The following is a 7,591-nucleotide window of genomic DNA, read 5'->3' on the forward strand; positions in this document are numbered from 1 at the left end:
CTCTGCATGGGGATAAAATAAGCCACCTCAGAAGCGGGACAGGCGATATCAATCACTACCATCAAAGAAGAGCCAGGAGTGGGGCTCGTCCTTTCAACCCTGAGATTCCCCGAGACCCAGACACAGAATCCGGTGACAGCAGGAGTGACAGCGGAGCAGCAGCAGTAGAACCAAGACCAGAACACCAGACAGAGCAGTGGGCTTCCCAGCCCGCGGAGCAAGTAATTCTGGTGACTTTGGGCAGGAAGCTTGCTTGCAGTGTGGGGGGCCTCCAGGCACTTAATTGGGGGCGGGGGAGCAGGTTTGCTGACCCACAGGGCGACAGCCGAGTGCCTTCGGGTTGAGTTTCTGGTAGAGTGGCGTGGCCTGCGGGCATTTATCAGCAGCTCTAGAGGAGCGTTGTCAAAAGTGAACTGGGTAATCTGTAAACCAGTGAAAGTTAGATGACAGTTTATCCAAAGTACCAGGGAGAGAGGGGCACAAGGTGGCCGGACTAACAACCAGTAAATGTATTGAGTGGATGGGGGGAGTTGGTTACACCAAAGATTACCCTGTGGAGAAATTCTTTCGAGATGCAAAGATTGGTACCATATATGAAGGAACGTCAACATCCAGCTGAGCACCATTGCCAAGCGCATCGATGCGGAATACTGACATCCGGGGCTGAGGCACCTCCCTGATGTCACTGGCATCAACACTGAGACGATTGTGACTTGCTGGGAGAATGGAGCTCCTCAGTCCGGAAGTAGTCCATTTCAGCCCTTGGCGATGATCCTTGGAGTAGGCTTTTCTGTTGTATGTCTGTCTCTTAGACTTAGGGATTGGCTTTCTAATGTGAGAAGATAAGCATCCATGGTTCCTCTAAAATGGTTTAAAAGTTCAGTCATGTGCATATCAGTCTAGCTCTACAGAACCTAGCAGTTTCACTCTGTCAGCATCAGGTGACATAAAGACATTTGAAGTATTATTTATAGAAATGGCTATTTTATACTCCTATGAAATCTATTTTGAAATCTCTATCAGTCAGAAAAATGTTTGTTATGGAAGGGAATTTTTATTCAATATTTTGTAAGGTTCACTTCTAAGTTGCTACTCTAAATAGAAATTGATAAAAATTCATTTAGAAAAATTTAAATCCAGGTTCTAGATACCCGAGAAGCCGTAGGGCAAGGGTACAATGGAGAAAAACAATAGATCTGAGGAAAAGTTTGTAATTGAATTGTGCCAAAGGTGTCCTTCCTAACCATTCCAGGAGATGACACTGAAAACAACTCTCTCTGATGCTTTTTAAGCATAAAGCTTCAATAATTTGGTCGCATAATCAGAAAGTATTCAGTATCGTATTCATCCTATATGCACTGTTTTGTGAGATAATATCTTTCTGTATTTAAATTGAATCTGGGGTTCTGAAAATTAACTATTGAACTTTGTAATGAATTGTAATTCACAAGTCAAGTTTTGATTCAGAGGGGAGTGTATTGGAATCTCAGAAGAAATGGAGGACAGGAGGGGGTTGTATCGAGTTTGAAAAAGCGTATTCAGTATTAACGTGAAAAGCATACTCGATAGTAAGAGGCAAGAAAAATAACTGTTATCTTTGAATGCAAAGTACAGAGATGTAAACTCCAGAGCATCTAGTGGGCACTGCCATTTCTGTCAGTATCTGGGCTTCTCTATGTGGAGAGCAGAGCTGTCTGGGTAGACATCAGGAGCCCCTCGGGATGGAGTGGTCAGTGGAAGAGCATGAGGCTACTTGTTCTGTGAGAAGGGGGCCGGGTCTCCAGAGGTGGGAAGAAGTTCTGAGGTCCATGTGGTTGCTTAAAATAATCACTGCTGCTTAAGTGGGAAGGAATTTAGTAACTTAGTGAAAGGGAAATGTTTCTTAAGAAAACATGGCATTTTTCAAATAATTTTGCTTTGCACTTTCATGTTTATTGACATAGCTAATTGCTATAATCCAAATCATAGTTGTATAAATATAATGAGATGGGCATAACATTAAAATATTAGGAAGAAATCAAGATAAATGTAGACCTTGGATCAAAAGATAAAGGCCACTTGCCTTTCAAACAGGAAGGTCTAACCGTTCAGTCTTCTAAAGCAAAAAGACGAAGTCATCTGATAAAGGAGGGTGTTGTTGTTGTTGTGAAGTGACGTCGAGTTGGTTTCAACCCATAGTGACTCTGTATAGGGTTTCCAAGGAGCAGCTGGTGAACTTGAACCGCCGACCTTGCAATTCAAACAGCTTTGCAGTCTGGCGCACACACCAGTAGGAGATAGATAAAATGCCTTAAGGGGAGTGGACGTCTTTCACTTCTCCTACTGTGTGAAAGGGTGACGTCACAGGCGATGGGGTAGAAACCAGCATTTATCAAAATAGGGTGACGTCACAGGTGATAAGGTAGAAACCAGAATTTATCAAAAGAATCTCAGCTTCTCCCCCTAGGATCATGTGGTAGTCATTAAGTACCATCAAGTTGGTTCCAACTCATAGCAACCCTGTACAGGGTTTCCGAGGCTCTAAATCTATGGGAGTAGAAAGCCTCATCTTTTCTCCATCGGAGTGGCTGCAGAGTGGAACCACAGGCCTTGTCGTTCTTAGTCCGGTGTTTATCCTGTGAAGATGTGTAAAAATCATCTCCAAGTTGGCAACATAGAGAACCTCCTGTTGGCATGTGGACCTTGAATTGGTCTTTAGTAATAACGTGAGGTACATGTCAAGAGTTCTAATTTTATGTCTGTTCTGCACATAATGCAGAACATTTTGCCTAAATTACTTCGGTATTATAGTTAATATATGCTCTGACCTTCTTCTGTTAGAGAATCAGGATTTCCTTTTTCTATGTAGTGAATTTTCCTATGGTTCTTTCATGGTACTTTTTTTCCTTATAATAATCATGCCTCTGGGGTCTTTGTTTCTGACTAGTGGAAGACTGAGCTGTTTAGTTCCCAAAGCCTGTCTTTATTGTTTGTTAATTTGAGGTGTTGGGACCCAGGAGGCAGAAACCTGCACATGGCACTCACCAAAGACCCCCTTCCCTTGACCATATTTGTGTAAGCAGAACTGGACTCCACCTGGCCACCCAGACAGTATTGTAAGAGATTTGATTGTACAACATCGAGAGTAAATCAGTCCTAATGATTTTCCAGTCATGGGACGTAAAACCCAGAAAGACCACAGGGAACCCTCCAGCCACCGCTTCTTGTTCCCATAGTTCGAGATTCAGAGCCCAGAATACAAGCCCAGGGTCATCCATCCAGGGACAGAGACAAGAATCCAAATATGCTGGCTCCTCATACAGTACCTTTTCTCCTTGGTAAAGTCATCTCAGTTCAGCAAATGTTGGGTTTCTTCCTTGTACTTGAGGACTTGCTGATGCTTCAGTGTTAAAGAATCAACATCTCAGAAGTGCTGTAACTCATCAGTCTCATGGCTTACAGATGTGAACCCTGACCTTTGGAGCTCTTCCCAGGGGCAGCTGGCCTGTCTAGCGTGAAGACTGTTGGTGTGGCATCATTTGACTCTAGGATTAGGGTGCAGTTTAATAAATGCACAAATTATGTCCTTGCCAATCTATTTTTGCTGCTCTTCCACGAACAGTAAGTTGTGTGTTAGTGGTATATATCGGACTGTATTCAGTATTGCAAAAATCAATAGTCTATGAAAAAAGCCCAAATAAAGTGCTAAGTTAGAAAAAAAAAAATAAAGTGAGCTGGGTAAAAAGGGGCCTGCCTGTAAGCATGGCTGAGAAAAGGCTGTCGTAAATGAAAGAACTGTGTCCTTTGGACTTTCAGATCCCTAATAAACCCTGTAACTGTGAACTGAGTATGTTGAGTTCTATGTGGCCATTGCAATGCATTATTGAATCCACTTGAGCACGGAGTTCTATGGTGAGAGATGATTAGTGTCTTTTTTTAGCAAGCATCTACTTCATAAAGTTGCTCCAAGGAAGGAATGAATTCATATATGTAGACCAGTAGAAAAAACAATGTACCCAAATTGGATGTGATAGATTTCAAAGATAAATTCAGAGAGAAAGATGTATGTAGGTATTCAGATATTTTTCAAACATGTACTGAGTAATCTGGTGGTTTAAATAAGTTTCAGAATTCTCACCAAAAATTGGTGGCAGATTAGAGCTGTCACATGACGGCAATGTGCGGTATCCTAGCCACCCTACACACAACAGAATGAAGCACTGCCCGGTCCTGCGAAACCTCACATTGTTAAGCTTGGGCCCATTGCTGCTGCCACTGTGTCTGTCTGTCTCTTTGGGATCTTCCTCTTTTTTCGCTGATACCAACCCCCCCATGTGTTTTGCTGACACATGGTGTCCTTCTCCCTCCTGATCACATGTCCTACCTGAGTATGGAAGGGGAAGCTGGTCTGCTGGCAGTGAATCATGGTCTGTGCTGCCCTCTGGTGGCCACATCCCTCATTTTGAGTTGACTTTTCCTTTAAGGAAAAGCAATAATGATCATTGTAGGGACCACTTTGGAGAAGGGTTCTAGCCACTTTCCCAAGCTGCCCCTTTGTTTTCTGGAGGGAAGGTGGAGAGAAAGGTGGCAGGAGTGCCTTGATAGCAAGGAGCACTCACTGGTTGTGTTGTTGTTGTTGTGAAGTACCGTCGAGTCTGTTCCCAATCACAGCAACCCTGTTTACAGTTTCCAAGGAGGGGCTGGTGAGTTTGAACTACCCATCTTGTGGTTCACAGCCCAGTGCTGATCCTACAGCGAGTCCTCTGGCTATGTGATCATGGGCCAGTTCTTTTCCCTCTAGGCTTCCTCACCTTTCATCTGACACTACAAACACCCCATAGCAGGGCCGGTGTGAGGCTCAGACACAATGGATAGCATGAAGCAGGTATGAAATCTGAAGTACAAAACATGTTGATTGTTGTAACTGTCACCAATACCCTCCTGTTCCCTAGTCCCACCTGACCTGCTAGGATCCAGTTCAGCCACTTCTGTTCTTAGGGACTTTTCTGCCAGACTTGCATCCTAAAGGACTCTTGCAACAAGCCAACGTGAAGAACCCAATCTTTGCTCACTGTGAAAGCCTCAGTCTCGGACACTTCCATCCTGGTCAAGAAGTTGCCACACAGCCCCGTACACGACATTGCCACTGGTACTCACATACAGCCAAAGGTTAATTTCTATATTCAGTAACAAGCATACAAATTGGCAAAACGTTGTTGTTGTCAGGTGCCATTGAGTCGGAACGTGGTGTCAGGATTGGAGGAAGACTTATTAACAACCTTAGATATGCAGATGATACAACCTTGCTTGCTGAAAGTGAAGAGGACTTAAAATATTTACTGATCAAGATCAAAGAGCACAGTCTTCCGTATGGATTACAACTCAATGTAAAGAAAACAAAAATCCTCACCACTGGACCAATAAACAGCATTCTTATCAATGGAGAAGAGATTGAAGTTGTCAAGGACTTCATTCTTCTTGGATCAACTATCAACACTCACGGACGCAGCAGTCAAGAGATCAGACGACGTATTGCATTGGGCAAAACATTGGAGGCTCCCAAAGAATTAAGGGGCAAAAGAACAAATAGCCTTCACAGGAGGAATTGGGTTTTGGTAAACATTGGAAGAAGATGAACCTTACTAATCATCAAAGGCAAACACATCAAATAAGCTAAGGTTATATACATTCGGGAGTCCTAGTGTGTGTGGTACTGGGGGCTAATGCGCTGGACTGCAAAGTTGGTTTGAATTGCAAGGTTGGCAGTTCAAGCTCACCAGATTCTCCTAGGAAACCCTATACAGGGTCGCTGTGGGTTGGAACCAGCTCAATGGCACTTAACAACGTATACATTTTGAGCTATGTCTGGCATGTCAGTATCAATAATATTTTGTTGAATGAATGAAAACATTTGAGAACTTTTAAACACCCAATTCTAGTGAGTTTGGGGGAGAAACTCATATATGGTTTAGTCATATATTTCTAAAAGAGTGCAAATTGATATCATTCTTTTGGAAATAAGATGGCAACATACAATAAAACATGTCCTTTGTTCCAGTCATCTGAAATTGACAGTAAAGAGCTCTAAGGGAAGAACTACTCAATGCAATGCTATTGATATTTTAATAGAGATTGTAACTGAAATTGGAATTGATATTGTTGGAATGGAGATACTCGTTATGGAAGGAGTGCCAATAGAGACACAATGCTCGGAGCCTCACATCTGTGCTCCTGTAATCTCCTCTTAGAGACCTGGTGCTGTAGGGTTAGCTTAGCACCAGATTGCTAACCACAAGGCCAGTCGTTCAAGCCCACCAGCCGCTCCTCGCACACCCTATCTATACGGAGTTGCTCAGAGTTGGAACCAACTCAACAGTACTAAACAACAACTTAGATACGTGAGAAGCCCTGCTCAGCTGCTAACTGGAAGCCTGGCACTTGGACCCCACCAGCTGCTCTGTAGGAGAGTGCTGTGGCAGCCAGCTTCCTAACGACAGCACCCTTGGAAACCCTGAGGGGTAGCCCTACACTGTCCTGCTGGTCGCTAAGAGTAGGAATCTAATCAGTGGTAACAGGTTTGATTTTTACAGATGGATAAAGTCTCTGGATGGTGAAAACGGGAGCTTGGCTGGTAACTGAAAAGTTGGAGGTTTGAGTCCACCCAGACACCTCTGCAGAAAAGGCCTGCAGATAGATCTACGTCTGAGAAACCCACCATAAATCCCAGCGAAGCACAGTCCGACTCTGACTCCGACGAGTCATGAGCCAATTGGCTCAATGAGAACTGGTTTGGTGTTTTTGGTCTACGTAGATAAACTACATACATAGACCTTTTTAAAGTGTTGAAGAGCAAAGATGTCAGCTGGAGGACTCAGGTGTGCCTGACCCAAGCCATGGTATTTTCAGTAACCTCATATGCATGTGAAAGCTGGACAGCGAATAAGGAAGACCATAGAAGAATTGATGCTTTTGAGTTATGGTGTTGGAGGAGAAATCTAAAAGTGCCATGGGCTGCCAAAAGAACCAACAGATCTGTGTTGGAAGAAGTGCAGCCAGAGTGATCCTTGGAGGCCAGGATAGCCAAACTTTATCTCTCAAAATTAGGACATAGTGTCAGGAAGGACCAGTCACTGGAGAAGGATATCATGTTTGGTAAGGTGGAGGGTCAGAAGAAAAGAGGAAGACCCCCAGTAAGACAGATTGGCAGGGTGGCAGCATCAATGGACTCAAGCGTGGCAACAATAGTGAGGCTGGTCCAGGATTGGGCAGTTTCGTTCTACTGTGCATAAGGTCACTATGAGTCAGTACTGACTCAATGTCACCCAACAACAGACAAACTGATGGTGGCTGTGTGCCGTGAAGTTGATTCCGACTCATAGCGACCCTGTACCGGGTTCCCGAAGCTGTAAATCCTTACAGGAGCAGAAAGCTTCATCTTTCTCTCGTGGAACAGCTGGTAGTTTCGAACTGCTGACCTTGAGGTTAGCAGCCCGATTCATAACCACTACACTACCAGAGCTCCTTAGGTTGTTGTTGTTGTTGTTAAGTGCCGTTGAGTCGGTTTCGACCCATTGCGACCCTGAATAGGGTTTCCGAGGCTGTAAATCTTTAC

The sequence above is a fragment of the Chrysochloris asiatica genome, unplaced genomic scaffold (assembly GCF_000296735.1).
Source record: "Chrysochloris asiatica unplaced genomic scaffold, ChrAsi1.0 scaffold00156, whole genome shotgun sequence".
Lineage (NCBI taxonomy): Eukaryota > Metazoa > Chordata > Mammalia > Afrosoricida > Chrysochloridae > Chrysochloris > Chrysochloris asiatica.